Source organism: Parasteatoda tepidariorum, chromosome X1 (genome assembly GCF_043381705.1).
Source record: "Parasteatoda tepidariorum isolate YZ-2023 chromosome X1, CAS_Ptep_4.0, whole genome shotgun sequence".
Classification (NCBI taxonomy): Eukaryota; Metazoa; Arthropoda; class Arachnida; order Araneae; family Theridiidae; genus Parasteatoda; species Parasteatoda tepidariorum.
Genome location: NC_092214.1, coordinates 37,650,740 through 37,667,711, shown reverse-complemented (window position 1 = coordinate 37,667,711; position 16,972 = coordinate 37,650,740). Strand labels below are relative to the sequence as shown.

The 16,972-nt window shown below is 30.3% G+C and overlaps 1 protein-coding gene across 7 annotated transcripts in view; it reads right to left on the bottom strand.

Annotated features, from left to right (window-relative positions):
- Window positions 1–8,760: 8,760 nt before the first annotated feature.
- LOC107455088 (CUGBP Elav-like family member 2) overlaps window positions 8,761–16,972 on the bottom strand; it is a 751,728-nt gene continuing 743,516 nt past the window's right edge. For all 7 annotated transcript variants that reach the window (XM_043046908.2, XM_071187614.1, XM_016072524.4 and 4 more), the window contains one exon: window positions 8,761–10,333. The gene's annotated coding sequence lies outside the window, so the exon portion shown is untranslated. The remainder of the gene's footprint in view (window positions 10,334–16,972) is intronic.

Sequence of the window (16,972 nt, the reverse complement as noted above, 5' to 3'; positions counted from 1 at the left end):
ATCTAGCAACCATGTCACCTTTTTTAATAATAAATAACAAAATAACTAAAATAAGTTTTCACTCCAAACTCAATAGAATTACATAATAACATTAATATCTTATGAAATACGGCAGATTTGAGCTCAGAAATTATCTAATTTATTTCTTTTATTGAAAACAAAATTATCCGTTTGAAAACATCGCCTATCAGAATAACATGTAGTAAGCAGCTGCAAACTTTTTAACCGGAACTAGAATAGGTGCCGAGCTCGAGATTGTTATTGTTTACATTTCTACTGAAAACACCATCCATAGAAAAAAGATACCAAATTTTGAACGTTTTAAAAAACTGCTGAACTTTAGGAGCATTCACACCAAATGTGGTTGCCGCATCTCAGATCACCAATAGAAAGACATGAGAACCTAATTGGGGAAAAATATTTTTCGCTAAAAAACTTACCAGTCAGATTCTTTTTTACCTCTCTACGGTGATTAGAAATGCGAAAACCACATTCTGTGAAATAGTCCATTAATTTGTTGATTGGCGATTGAAATGGGTTATGGGTTGCGTAGAGCAGAATTCTACCTATGATGACAACACTTAACATGCTATCATGTAGAGAGTCATGGGCGATCGCAACGCTCGATTACGCCATCTGACTGGTTTCATGCCTTTAGCCATACTCCCTCCCCTCTCCTCTTCTTTTCAGTTGTATAGGAATGTACTACTATATTTTCCCTTTTATTTAATAAAAATATTTAAAATTTCCGTGATGCTTTTCTTTAGAACTATGTTTAATGTAGTTTTCAGTTTTCACAGTTTTCCAACTTAAATGATTTTAATCTATATGATAATCGAGAGAGAAACCAACGTACTTCCATCCTCTATGACTCTCCACTCGCTAATGGGGAAAGCATGCGAAGTGTTGCCATAGGTAGAGAGTTCTGCTCTACGCCACCTGCAGCCCATTTCGATCGAAGGAAGTACGTTAGTTTCTGTTTCGGTTTTCTGTTTTGGTTCTGTTTTAATTTCTTCTCCCCAAATGGCGTATTCGAGGGTTGCGATCGCGAATAGTCATTGAAGTAAGATAAATTAGTTTGCCCTGATTTTAAAACCGACTACAATTTTTTTATGAAAACTATACGGATCTCAAAGCTGCATCAAACATAGTGCTTAATGCGAGCATCATGGGAATTTAAAAGATATATTTGATAATCTAAATTTGAAAAATATTATGGAATATTGAAACACCATATAACATTTCCATACACCTGAACAGAAGGAGGAAATGGAAGGCAGGTAGTTCCAAGTATGGAATCGGTCTCCTCCCCCAATTAGCGTATTTGAGTGTTGAATTGACATTTGAATTCCTATCAAAATCGTTTATTAGTAACAAAAGGAGAAAAAAGGAGTGCCTCTACTATTATTATTCTCTAAAGATGGATACCGATTAAACTTTTCAGTTTGTTCTCGAACGGTATCGTCAGAGCAGCTTGAAGCAGATTCTGTTAACTCTGGGTCCCGAAGCTCTCAATACTCTCAGACTAACTCATCTTCTCAGGATTAGTCGATGCAAATATGTTCTCAATTCTTGTTAAAAATACACGAGTGGGAATTCGGAGTATTTCACCAATACGTATTCGGAGTATTTTCTTATACGTATCTCCAAATTCGCATTTTTTTGCATACAGCGAAGATGTTTTCTTATGGGCCATTCGAACTGTTTATAACCCTAGGCGCGCTTGCAATTGTTTCTACATGTAAGATGAACTGTAACGTATGCGTGAATCACGGTAATATACGTTGGTGCGTTGGTTAGCGTAATGCGATGGCACGTGCCATCGTATATGCTATTGCTCCAATAAGGGGATTATTACTATTTGCAGTTTACACACATGTGATCTAAAGAAACTGAGAAACTAATTGGTGAAATGCATTCTCCCGCGAAAAACTCGTCTCTCTATCTAGTTCTCTTTCTCCCTCAATAGCGATCGAAGATGCGTGTATCTTGTGTAGTAAGAACTGAGCAAAACAGAAAATTTGCTTGCACGTTAAAGGGAGCATTCATACTGTGCGCGATTGCCTTAGACGCGCATGCGAATGTTTTTAAACTGTTTGCTAGACGAACTGCTCGCGTATGGGTGAATCGCATTGATGCGCGATCATGTATGTAAATCGCTGGCTGTGAAACGGCAATTTTCTGGCAATGACGCAGACGAAACAAGAATAACTCCTTACGGGTCTTTCTCACTGCATCCGATTAGTATTAAAAGGACTATTCTCACTGAATGCGGTTAATGCGCTTAATGAGCTTCTGCTCGCCGCAGAGACAAATAGACTTCTTTCTCCTTTTACGGCAATTAGAAATTCATGAGTCGCATTAAGTAAAACAGTCGCATTAAGTAATAATAGTCGCATTAAGTAAAAACTTAGTATTACACCATCGACGAAAATGCGATCCGTGAAAAGAAATATGAGATTCAGTGAGAACGGCCATGTATATGTATACATATGTATATATACGCAAAAAAATCCATGCCTGGAAAACTTGAAATTGTTCCTAACACAGCAGATTTGTACAACTTGTTAAATATAGTGTATGAAGAGGCATACTTTACTGGATGTATAATTTCTCCATAGTATACACATAAATGTTTACACTAGTCCGAGATATAGACCTCTTAAACATTTTTACAATTTGGTGAATGTTTTTGGGCATTCTGGCATATTAACTCAAAATCAGTCTCTCTTATTTCAATTAGAAAACACAAATGAAATAATGAATAACGTGTTTTACTTCGTTTAAATTTTTAATTTATTTGGAGTAAAAAAATTTGTAAAGCTCCTAGTATTGGGGAACAATATATAGCAGCGCGGACGTAGCCTTTAATGAAATTAAAATAAAATGTAAAAAATTGGATATACAGATTAGGATATTAAATAAAAATTTGAAGAAAAGAATGATGCTCTTACAAAACCCTTCGATGCTACAAAAAAAGGAGAAAATTAATTCAAACTTAGAATCATCATTAGTAATTTTAAATTAATAGTTTTTATTTACACAGTTTATATGCTGGTTTCATTTAATTTATTAATTATTATTAATTATTGTGTATGTTAACTGGAACAATTAGGTACTAAGTCCTGTTTACTGTATCCGTATCTACTTTATCATTCACTTTTTAAATTCAACAAACAAAGATATTGTAAATAAGTTCTGTTTTAAATAAATTAAACTTTTTATTTACAATAATTTTTTAATCTTCCTTTTTTTTTAAAAATTTTTAACTACTGATACTATAATTTTATTTTAAAACATGACTCTCGAAATGCGTGTTTCATTTCTATTCGTTTTTCGGCCAGATCAGACGATTAATAAATTATTTGTATTATTCTCATAATTGATTGAAAAATTGTCTTCTTAGCTGCGAACAAATTTCTTTTTTATTTTTTATATTTATCTATCAAATGGTTCATTATTTTATATATTAACTAGAATAGAAGTAAGGCATTTTCGCAACAGCCCTTTGTGTTCCAAGGGCTTCACAGAGGTTAGGGCTCCTCAGTGTGGCAATGTGGTCAGCATTGCGCATTACTTACTTAAGTACTTAATAGACAAGTTGATACTCGTTGATATGAAGCTGGGTGACTTCTAACCGACATTGGGGATCAAATCCCAGTTCTTCCCTTCAGTTTAAATCCTTACCCATTGACCAATCGCAGCTCATTGACTAAATAATTAAGTATAAAGTCATTAAATTAGTAATATATTGTTGGAAAAATTAACGTATTGTGAAAATATAAGCAACAAAATAATTTTTTTATTGAAACTAATGAATTGCATGCTTTTTAATGATTCGATCAAATTCAAAATTTCATTCGGCAAATAGGGAATCTCCCCCTCTCAAAAATATAACTTCGTATAGCCTCTGTGTCCGACCATCTCATCTACCTTAAACATAACAGCTTTTAGTAAGAAGCTCTATAGTCTTTCGGTTTGAGTTTAAAATTAGGATGTTACAGAGTTGAACATTGTGATCCGCGCATCCTGAATATTTATCGGTTGCTAAACGTTGATAATAAAACTAAATAATACAATATTCCGCAATAAATTCAAAATAATTCTTGCATTATTTCAAAACAAGTTAAAAAAACCTAATTTTTTTCTCCATTTTATGTATTATTAATGACTAGAGCTGTAAGATATATCGGAAAACTTTCTCTCAGTGATTTTTTTCTTAGACTGTACTGAATCTTTCAATGAATTTAGTTAAAAAAAAAGAAAAAGTGTTGTTTATAAACATCTTTGTCGGAGTTTTCTTAACTAAAACAATTTCATAAATCTAATCGAAGGCTGAGCAAATGGTGTACATGCCAAAAGCAAGAATGCATAAATTACTTTACGATTTTACATCACTTTCAAAGTGAAGCCGTTGTAGGCCAGTTCCAAAGTAGTTCAACACAGAAATATTTAGGGAAAAGCCCGACACTGTTTTAAAAGTTGTCATTTTGGTTCAATAAGAATATCTGAAGTTTTCCCTTCTTTTGTCCTCTAATGTAAGTTTTATTTGTCATCTTGAAATTCTGATTGGAAATGTGTCAAAGAGGAGAAATTTAAAATTTTTTATACAGACAAGTGAAGTATTAATTCCTATGTAATTTTTTTGCGCTTGATCGAATAATATCAAAATGAAGTAAAAAAGAATGTAAGAATGTTTAACCTGTACAATATATAAGAAGCAACATTTTTATTTCGTGCTTATTTACACATTTGAATTCCCGAACTAGATAAAAGTGGCACTGTTTCCATTACTAAATTAAATTAAAAAATTAAATATAACTTGCAAGGTTTTTAGGAGCGAAAAGTAAATTTTTTAACGTAGACTGGTTTGCGCGTCAGACATTGCTGTACGGAGAATTGAGGTATTGTTTTCTATTTAATTTCATTTTTATCTTAAAACTTATGAAAACAAATTAAAGTCGACAGAGCTTAAGGTTTATGAAATTATGAGGCCTTTGTGCGAAAATATATCTAAGTTAAATATTATACAATTTTATGCAATTTTAAGCTATGGAAATAGCTTCAGACTTTAAGCGTGCTCAAGCATAGTTTCAATTCATTCAGTGTTCCGCCTCTCCGTTATCAAATAAGGTGTTGTAATATTGATAAAATATGCAATATTAAATGCACTCTTTTGTATATCGCATTTCGCAGTATTTTTCATTTGATATTTAAATGTGACAAGCGGTATTTGCTTTGTTTGACACTTACATAGTTAAACTTTTCAATTTTTTAATGAATTATGTGATTGAAATTGGTGAAATGATTGGTGATTGGTGAAATGAAATAAAACAAACAACATAAAATGTTTTATCTTTTAATAATATATATATGTCTCTGTCCTTTTCATGTGAACAGCATACCCCGAAAAAATTATCTATTTTTGTTTCTAAATTTCTTGTTTCCATCTTCTGTACAGACACAAATCCTAAACGATTTTATCATCGTTTAGGGAGAGCAAAAAGTCAATAAGGCATAACAGCACAGAAATGCCACTAATATGTTTGCTATGTTTTCAGCAACATAACACAAAAATACAAACCCCTATGATCATGAAAAATGTATCCAGTTGTATAGCATAAAAGCTTTTGTTGGACAAGAAGGAACACTGAGAATACACACTAAATGTGAATCAATCAATCAATAAATAAATAAATAACGTACTACTAATTTACAGCTCTTTTAAAGCTAACAATAAAATCGACAGTATTAGTTTTATGTAAAAAAAGTGCAAAAATACTTCTTATTGGTGAAGAGTTTAAGTGCACCCTAAGAATTGTTCTCGGGAAACAATTTCAAAGAAATCAGAATTCATTGCGTAATTCAGCTATGTACAAAACTAAAAATCGATATTTAAGATGGGTTATTTTTTAGTTCATATTCCTTGAAATATTACAAAATTTACAGTTTTCAAAGAGTTATAAAATTAAAATTTTGACAAGTAATCGTTTTAACATTCATATCAAAACTGTACAGATAACTTTCTGAAAAAAAGTTAAAATTTTACATTGACTAAACATATAATGGCTTAGTTTTTTTGATGTCAAATATCTCAGGAAGAAATGTTCAGTTTAAAACATTTTTAATAAATTGCAGGAGAAAAAAAATACCCAAGTACAAAAAATTATCGAATAATTATTATAAAAAAAAAGGAAAGCGAGTTAGGAATATCCATTTTTAAGCAAATCACACTAATAATTGTTCTAGGCAACCAAAAAAAAAAGTTTGCAATAAAAGAAAAAATTTTTCTGTACAATTTAAAATAGTTATAAATGTTTTAAAGTAGGAATAGATATAATTGCAAGAACAGGAAACATATACTTATCGCATAAAAATTTCTGTAAACAAAAAATTGCCTACAGAAATAGGTACAAGAAAGGTACCTGAAGGGACTCGCCTATTAAGCTGATATTTCAAATAACAGAACGACTTTGAAACTAATTAGGTCTACTTGCCAAAATTTTGAATATTTCATTTTGGTTATGGGTATACATTTTAAAGAATATAAGATTTAATAAAAAAACTTGAAAGGAGTACTTTAGATTCAACAGCAATGAGGAAAAAAACATTCAGTAAGATGCTGCTGAAGATATTTAAAGACTTGTTATCAACCATTCATAGACTACCTCATGTGGTAAAATTCATAAAATTACAAAGATTCAAATGTGCTGGTCCTCTAATCAGTATGAAAGAAGACCGCTGCTGTAAGAAAATCTTTCTGGTTAAAACCATTGTTACTAAGCCTCAGACCCTAGCTGTGATCGATTGATTGTGTTGAAACAGTTGCTGAAAACAGAGGATCCTGGAGAAAGCTTATTCAGGGCTGTTGAGCCAATTCCAGTTGTCTATTCCAGTGTTTCCCGAAGTGTGGTACGCGTACCCCCAGGGGTACGGGAACAGTTTAGCAGGGATACGCGTTCTTATGCGAAATATCTTGCAACAAACGAAAATTACAAAAAATTTTATTTAAAAACAAAGCTAGCCATGAAAATTTACGATTACGTATTTTTCTATTGGATATTTTTTGCAGAGTTATCTGTTAATAATTAATGGTGTCAACAGCCAGTTGTGATTTTTACTTTTTGTGCGATTTTTCATAGTAAAAAATTCATTAATTTTTTTATTAGGGGTACTCAGCGTTACGAAAAATTTAGAAAGGGTACACAAAAGTCATAAGTTTGGGAAACACTGGTCTATTCCAAAGGAACAATAGACATAGAGTTCTTTACTGATTAAAATAGTATTTCGTTAAGTAAGAATATTCTGGTTTTTATTAAAAACATACGGTATTTCCTCAGGTTTAAAAGTTTTAATATCAGTCAGAGAAAACATTATGGAAACGATTAGACTAGAATCGATTGCTTAAATAAAATTGCGTATTTATATTATTTTTAAAATAATATATTTTGTATTTTAAGCAAAATAGCCTATTTCAAGCTACTTTTTATTCAAAATTATTTTGTAACGAAAGTTTCTCAGATACGCTAAATTTTAATGCTTAATTCAATAAAGTTCTGTGCTAAGCTACAAGAAAGTTGTACAAATTCTACAGTAACACTTTACAAGCAGCGCTCTTCTTGTCAATTATGCAGAAATCAGATGCTAGTGTTTGACAAAAATTGTAACTTTAAATTACTTATGATTCTAGAACAACTTCTAAATTGATAGAACTTTTTTCACGATCTCTTAGCTTCAAAGATAATCTGCGTATTAAAATTCGGATAGATTGGCGAGAGCCACTTTGGGTACCTTTCATGTATATATTTGAAAGCAATTTTTAAATAAATTTGAAATGCTTTTTAAAACTAGCTTTTTTAATCATTTTTTTCAGGATTCAGGCAAAGTTTTCAATTACGTATTTAACTTATTTAAGTCGCATTATGAAAATATTTTTATGCAAAACTGAAAATAAAAAAATAGGGTATGCAAAAAATAATCATACACCCTCTGTTGCGAAATATGGTATGCATTTATGTATACTTTCATTTGTCCTAAAGTATGGTTTACTTGGCTTTCAAATTTTAAAATTTAATGAATAAAAAAAAAATAATGCTTTGTTGTGCATTTAGAATTACATTGAATGTTCCACCTAGTTGTGCATTAAGGAAAAAATATAAATTTAATTGCAAGTTTTCGTTAAAAATATTTAATGATTTTGCATGCATTGAGAGCATAATTAAAAATGAGGATATTTAAAATTTGATTGCTGAAAATATATTACAATTAACAAAGCGAAACTAAGTAAACAAATATATTAAAGCCGTGAATTGGAATAATAAAATTGTTTTGAAAGTGATTACCGATTTTTAATTAGCATCTCATGCATAGCTATTAATTGATAATTTCATTGAAAATTGTTCAATTGCCTCGTGAGTTTTAGAGATGAATTTGAGAGGAAAATTACGAGCTTATTTTGATCTGGAAAATTTGATGGTTGCAAATAAAATTGAATTTGCTTCCTACTTTGAAGGTCTTCTTGCGACTAAATAGACTCGTTAATGCTTTTCTAGGATTTTCGCATTATCTTTAATACTTTTGCTTCCTTGAGCAGTTAAGGTTTCAATTTTTTTAGTAAAAATACGAACCATATTTTGAAATAGAGGAATAAAGGATGTAAGTAAAAATAAATAAAAAAGGTCGCTGAGAGAGTATCTCGCTCATACTTCCATTTACCTATACAAAGCACCTTAGTTAATTTTAGAAATTAGGAGCAAGTACTCTTGGTTATGCAAAATTTATTATTATCAAAGGAGAAAGTGCAGAACTATCTATCGTTTTGTGAAAGTGTTAGTATATTGTCTTTGAAATTAGACCAGAAAATTTGACAATAATACTTTACTCCCTTCCCTAAGAAATGGCAAATATCACATTTAAGAGAAAATGAATAGACTTATATTCAAGGATTAGCTCTTGGCATATCGTTAATAAAATCTCCAGAAAATATTAAAATTTTCAAGCTCAAAATTTTTAAATGTGATAAAAAAGATTTTTACACACAGAAAACATTCAATTGAAAACATAACACAGTAACAGCAGGATTACTTAAGGTCAAAGTAGCCAACTTCCCAACCATCTACACATACAAGTTTTCTTTACTTTGGCACAGACAAAGTGAATAGTGCACATGAATTATGAAAAACACAAATAAAATATTGATGTTATATTCAATTATACAAGTTTTGAGCATCTCATATATAGTATGAAATTTTTTTAAATCAAGATGTATGTTTTATGTGTAATTTATACAACATTTGTGCATTGAACCGTTACAAGTTGCAAAAAGGTCTTCACCAAGAATGGTTTAGACTTTGAAATGCTGGCCACTTTGACAAACTTTCTTTATAGAATACGTAAACGGTGATGCTAAAAAACTAGTAAGACACAAAACTGTGTGAAAATGACAAAAGTTACATACAGATTTCCGACCTTTCAAAATTAGGATTACATTCTTCATGTTAAACATGTAAGGCAATTAGAGTTTTTTTTTAAATGTCTTTACAAGTACTGTGTTATGTATGTCAGGTATATTTATACATAATCTATTCATTATAATATATTACACTCATCTTGTTTTTCCAGGACTGAATTCAGTTTACGGACCGAATGTGGAATTCAGTGCACAAGACAGGTAAATGGAAAAACATTTTGGAAAACTCTTATTTTAAAATTTTAAACCATATCTTAAATTTGATAGTTTAATTAATTTAATGCCTAATGTTTGGTGTGCTTACTGATAAATTGCTAACACATTGTAGTTTATATAACAGCACCCCAGATTTGTAACAAGTAGAGCATTTAAATATAGAAATGACAAATGACAACAATACAAGAAGTAATAAAGAAAGTTACACAATACTGGCAAATTAAACGAAATCATTAATATGACATTTTCAAAAGAAATATTAAGAATCAGGAACACATACACAAACAATTCCAATACTATAAACATAATTAGAAAAGATCCAAAGAACATAATTCAATTATACTAAACACACCAATCTGACATGCCAAGCTCTGTACAAGGGACGGTTATGAACAATTATGCTCTGCAAAATATTAAGCTTTTGTTCTTTTATAATTTTTCACACAGTATATGATTACAAAACACAGCTGCAGTAACAAAGCAGTTCGTCTGTTTAATATTATCCAAAGTGAACAAATATAGTCGTTGCTGAGCCATTGGACCACAAGGGTCAAAAGAGACATAACATGTGGTAGAAGGACAGGGAGATGGATGTAAACCACAGTAGTGGGAGAACACAGGGCACGTATTATTCACCATAGAGGCATTCTAATCAAGTAAAAAAGAGGAATGTTAATGAAGTACTTGAAATAAGATTACGACGCTCTTTGTCTTTCTCTTTAAAAATGCTTGTTATCTCAGTTTTTTTAAACATTTAACAAGGTTTAAGACACGGAAAATAAGTTAAGATATGAAGCAACGTGATAACATTTTAGTAGATTTGATATTTCTGAATCGGTATAATTTTAAATGAAAATATTGAGGCCATAATTGTAAAGAACAAGCCAAATCATTGAGCATATCAAGTGTTGAATATGATTTCACGAAAGTCATTGGTGGAGACATTGATACTGACGTACATTATTGGCTTTGTACTTCTTATTGTCAGCCTCCCATCATATTTTTACAAAATATAGGGTCGATGTTGCACTGTGAGCCGTGGTGGCTCAGGGGACAGAGTGTTCGCCTTCCAATGAGGTGACCGGGTTCGAATCTCAGCTATACTTGGTCTAAGCGAATTCCGCACCCGGCTCGCATGGGCCACAGTGCTGACGTAAAATATCCTCAGTGGCAGACGGATCATGGGTTAGAGTCCCCCTGACTTCAGGGCAATCGTGGGAGATTTTAGTGGTTTTCCCCTCCATGTAACGCAAATGCGGGATAGTTCCATAAAAAAGTCCTCCAGGATGGCAAATTTCCCCCAATACTTGATCCAGGAGTTCTCTTGTTATCTGGACTGGGTTCAAAATTACAAGGCTACTGAGTTGAACATTAGTAGTCGTAAACCCAAAAATTGGATTTGATGTTTAACGACTGTTATAAACTAAAATAAAATGTCTTACTTTAACTCAGGGGATTAAACATTAGTATCCCAATGAGGTGAATCAGGTTTGATTCCCAGTGAAGGCTGGCCGATACTATTTCTGATCCCAATTCACACAGACAGAAGTGTTTACATAAAATATCCTTAGCTGTAAACGGATCATGGGCTAGAATCCTCTTACCACCGAATCTTCTTAATCCATAATTTCTCTCGACTTTCGAGTAGGTTCAAACATTGATAGCTGGAGTTAAACATTGATAGTCGCAAACCAAAAAAATGGGTCAGCTGTTCAATGCCGGTTATAAAATAAAATGTTGAACCATAATACAGTTGCAATTTAATAAAAGTGCCAAATCGAATGATGTTTCCGGTCAAGTTGAACCATAGTTTTGTGTAAATAATTTTATGATTGTGATAATATGGCTCAAATTGTCACTATATTAAACGCCATTCTTCAAAAGATAACACGCTCCGAAATTTCTACGAATATAGTGTTGGTCAGAAACGACAAGTATTACGATGTAGATGAGGAGACGTTTTTCAAGCAGAATAGTACCACTATTGTAATTTTATGACCTTTACGTCGACCTTATGACATTAAAAGGCTTTGACAGCTCCTAAACACTAAACAATATTGAATTTAATCCCTTACAGGTAGAGGATAACAAAATGTGATAGTTGGGCCAGCTAATAATGTTGGCCTACACGATGTTGTCTTTAGGACTTGAGGTTGAAAATGAATGCTGAATGCTCTAGCTTGTACTTTACAATGGTGTATTTAATAAGGTTTCATTTGAAATTGAAGTGTTTAGTCCATAGATTTTAAATCATCTATATACTTTTGTCTTGTGAATTACATAAAACAAAAATACTTGTTAATATCTTAAATTCGGAAGTTTTAATGATGATGCATTTTAAAAGTATCCTTTTAACTTTGAAGTTAAAACCTAATTTAATTGAAGCTAAGTGGAAAACTAATAATTTTTGAGTACTACTTTTTGAGTGTTTTGCCGATATAGGCACATAGAACATAGATGAATTTTTAGAAAATAGAATGAAATTTATTTTTAAATTATATTTCCCATTCTAGTTAATACATTGGTTTGTTTTGAAATACAGGTTGATTATTACTTAATAATATTAAATCAAACAAAAATTAATTAAAATAGCTCAGCTGGTGAACTAAAGAGCTTGTAACATATAACTACAGATTCATCAGAGTAAGCAAGAGAAAGACAAAGATCAACACATAATTTATTAATGAAGATAACACAATCATTTTCATTAAAATATGGCATCATAACATAGAACAAAGTTAGATAAAAGCAGGACATGTGTTTTAATTAACATAAAATATGTAAATGTAACATTAAACACAACAATCAACAATAATTGAAGAGCTTAGTGGAAAAAGTTTTAAGGGACTTTTTAGTGAATTTGGGTAAGATAACTTTAAAGTTTATAAGTTGATCTCCATAACTTATATTTTCTATTCTAATTTTGTGAAAGTAAAATATGCAAAATGTGGTGTTCATTAATTTGTAAATTTTTAGCATCTTCTATACTTATGTAACGTTAAACATATTCATGTAATTTTTTAAGAGTAAGTGTAGGTTCAAGATTAAGCCCCTCCCTCTGATATACACTTAAAAAAAGTCTAAACAATTTTTCATATACCATTTTAATGCATTATGATCTTTGCAGCTTTAAAAATGTAGGGAATATATGCGATTTGAAAACGTCAGGATGTTCGGGCTTTTTGTGGTAGATTGTGACGTGTATTTATTAATTTTTTTCGTTTTTGAAATATCTCCTGAACTAACTGAGCATTTTTTTTTGTACCCACCCAAATATCAAATTCTTTAACTAAAAAATAAATTTATGCAAAGAATATTATCTATTAGTATTTATTATATTTTACGTTTACTGATAAATATTTTAATTATAAGGGATAAATTTTTTATTATTATGTTGCATTACTAAATTTTTGCAAAGTTCAATATTCAAAAACTAGCTGGATAGTTAGCAAGAAATAAAAAATACTGCTTTTTTTTATTCAGAATAATTTTTTTAAATTTTATTTTCTCAGGAACTACTTAATCAATTTCCAATAATAAAACAAAGCAATAAAAATTGCTAAAACTTAACTTTTTTTGTTGCTTTTATTTTACTTTGTGCAAACGAATTTTATAAATAATAATGTAATTTTTTTATATCTATCATGTATTTGGTAGTTCATAAATTAAACGCATAAAAATAATAAACCGCTTCTAAAATTATTATGGTTAGCAAATATAATAAACTCTCGCTCAACAACTTTTAATGAGAATTTAACAATTTGAATAATTGGTTTAAGAAGAGTTTATTTGAATGAAGAAATTGACGAAATGTAAATGTTTTTCCATGGACCAGCAAAAGAACATTTTAAGAAGTCTGTTTTTTTTATTAATAAAAAGTACTTGGCGATATTTATATTCTCTCTGAAACACTTAGTAGAATCGCAGCGTTCGCACTAGTCTGTATATGATGCCATGGAAGCTTGAAAACTGCGACTTAAAAATCAGTAAAAGACTGTTACTTAATACTTTCTTCCATCGAGATCTGCAGAATTGAGACATTTGCAGAATAAATGAATGCTCTATAGTTTAATGAAACTAAAATTAGAACTCAAATTAAACAAAAAATCTCAAATTCTTTAAAAATATCACTTAATTACTTTTTCTATTAGGCTCTTCAATATAGTCGAAAAGATGAAAAATAGACTTTAAAGGTTACTTATTAAATTTTCAGGGCACTTAATTATAATTTTTCTGATTAGAAGGGATTCAAGTTTAGTATGAATTAGCTGTCACTCTTAGTGCTTATTCAATGATTTTTATAATATTATCGCGACTAATTATTTGAATAAAATTTTGAATAATTATGTGAATAATTTTTCCTAACTCGAAGGAATTAAAGATTAATGTGAATTATCAATCACATTTTTTTTTATTCCATGATTTTTATTAATTATTGTGACAAATTATTTTTTTAAAAAAATTACTAAAATTTAGAATGTTTCGACCAAAATAATAAGTCCCTCGAAGATAAATAAGTCTCTTGATTTACTAGTTAGCATTAAAAAAATATGAGTGATCACATGTAAAAATAGCAAACTGAAACTAAATAAACCAATTTAATGCAAACATTTAAACTTTGAAAAAATTGGGGAATAGAGTTTTCAAGTAAAAATAAATAATTGCTTAAAACATTTAAAAGTTTACACTATTAAAATGTAATTTTTCTGTGATTGTTAAATCAGTTTTGTTGAAACTGATTTAACTATGTGATTTCTATGTGATTTCTGGTCAAGAAATATTAAAGTGGATGAACTTTTCACATTTTTGTTTTAATTTCAAACTTTTTCAAATTTAAATGCGCAATAAAAATTGATATATCTTTATAAATAATAAAATTATAATTTATTGAAAATTATTTCTGGGTCAACGATTTTTCAAATTCTGTAAAAGTAATTTTTCAATCACGCTAATGGTTTTTTCTTAATGAATCAAGCTCTATTTGTGAACTATTGCTGACAAAGTGTTCTTAGTCACTCATAAAAAGTGCTAGTTTAGACAAATTTTATCAATAAAATATAAAATTTATAATCTATGCAATATATGACTTACTGTTTCATAAGAAACCTTTAAAATATATACTTAACGTTTCGTTCAATTTTTTTTTCAGAATCATTGCAAAGGTAATTATAGTAAAACAATTTAGAATATTTCTTTACAGTCAGAAGTAATAAATTACGGATTATAGTTACTAAAGTCTTAAAATTTTTCTATTGAGTGCACGCAAAATAATGTTGCAAACTAAATATTTTTTACTTATTCTATAATAAGCTAAGCTGCGTGTTCTATCTTTCTGTTGTTTGCTCTATATCGAGACTTCTATACCACGCTTTTAAGTAAAAAGTATTGTCAAATGTTATGTAAGTTCAGATTTTCTTGAGTTTTAATATTCACTAAGTCCAGTGTTGGGATATACAAATGAAAAATATTTTAAACAAACAAACATATTGTGGTTTAGTAGGCGAAAATTTGATAATTTAATCATTTGAAAGTTTGATCAAAAATAATTAATTATAGATAATTTGCCAACTAAACATTTAAAGACGTAAAGAAACATAGAAACATTTAACACAAAATGTTAATTTAATTGTTACTATAAAGCACACGTGTTAGGCAGAAAAATAATTTTTAGTATCGGATAGGTCTTGATATAAACGACCTTTTACGAGTAAAATTAAAAATGATAATTCAACTTAATAATAAATCTTTTTTTTGTAATAGTGCATGTTTAATGCTGTGAACAAGTATTTAAATTGCAAGATTCGAATGTTTTTCTTTTCTTAGTTTTAAGGAGTTATTTATTGGTGTTTAGTTAAATAATTTAAAATTTTACTTCAAATGTCTAGTATTTTATATTTCATTAGACGCCGTTGAAATTTTTGGAATCGAGAAGTTTTAAACCCCATTAGAGAAATTTTGAAAGCAGGATCATTTTTGATATTCATAAAAGAGCTTCAGATGTGGAACCTAAAGATAAAATATTTCAGAAATGATCAATTGAAAATCAGGGTATATGAAAAGACCAGATAATTTAAAACTTTTTTAAGACTGCTGGGAACAGCTGTTTCCGACGTTTAAGAGTCTTTATATCCCAAAACTATGGACGAAGCATTTGGAGAATTGGTTTGTTCCTGTGCTGCAAAGATGAGGTAGTTTTGGTCCTTCTTGAAATAGTATGCAGCAAAAATTCCAATATTAAAGAGTTAGCTCTTATCATTTGTAAGATTTACTTCCTCTCCTGAACTAGATTGACGCAATTTTTTAATGATCTGAGGTACCTCTCTACCTACCTAATCAAAATACTCTATCTGGTAAATGTTTGGCTACTTAGCTGTCTGGAGATGTACTAAAGAAAATAAAATAACCAGTAAAAATAATTCAAAGAGGAGATGTAGGCCGGAAATGTTTTGAAAGTAAGGGACAAAGCGACGGGAATATATACTGCATACAGTTGTGTTATAACCATAGATATACCTATATTAGTCCCTGGTTATAACCATATCTTGGCTATAGCTGCAAGGTAGAATGGCATTTCAAGCATAACTTTCAGTTCACTGAAGTTGAGGAACATTGCAGTAAGAAAACCACACCTGACTTCAATTTCATCGCTGATCATAGAAAATTAATTCAAAGGGACTCAACGCTAAAAACAATGTACTTGTAGGGAGTATGCTGCATAAGAGAGATTTGGCGAGGTTTTACCGAGACATAAATAATAAGTTTTTTTTTCTTTGCATTTTAACTAGATAATATGTTACACTTTGTTCCGATTTAATTTAGCAGCGCTGCGAAAGGTGTACAGAACTGATCTCAGCCGCTGTAAGGAAAATGGTCACGTGTAGCTCGCCCATTTAACGTTGTTACATCCAAAGTATAACTTGCCAATGACGTTGTTTCGTCTTTGCCCGTTCTCTTTACTTAGAAGGCATTTTATAAATTAAATACTTTTAATGCAGAAAAACTTCTTATATATATTTCGTAAATAAAATTTTTGTGACATCTATTTATCATTTTAATCGCATTTAACTTTTTCAAACTCGAAAATAACTTAGACCCATTTCTCAAGTCATACTCTTACATACTCTGTCTTTGCCAGTTGATGTGAAACAAAGTATGGTTAACTCATACTGACGAATAAAATGCTGTGAGAGTAGACTGTCCTCTCGCTCAATAGCTAGTTGGCAACTGTGATCTTGATGCTGAATGGGTGCCCCTGTTTCTGCTAACATGTCAAATTGAGAATGTTGT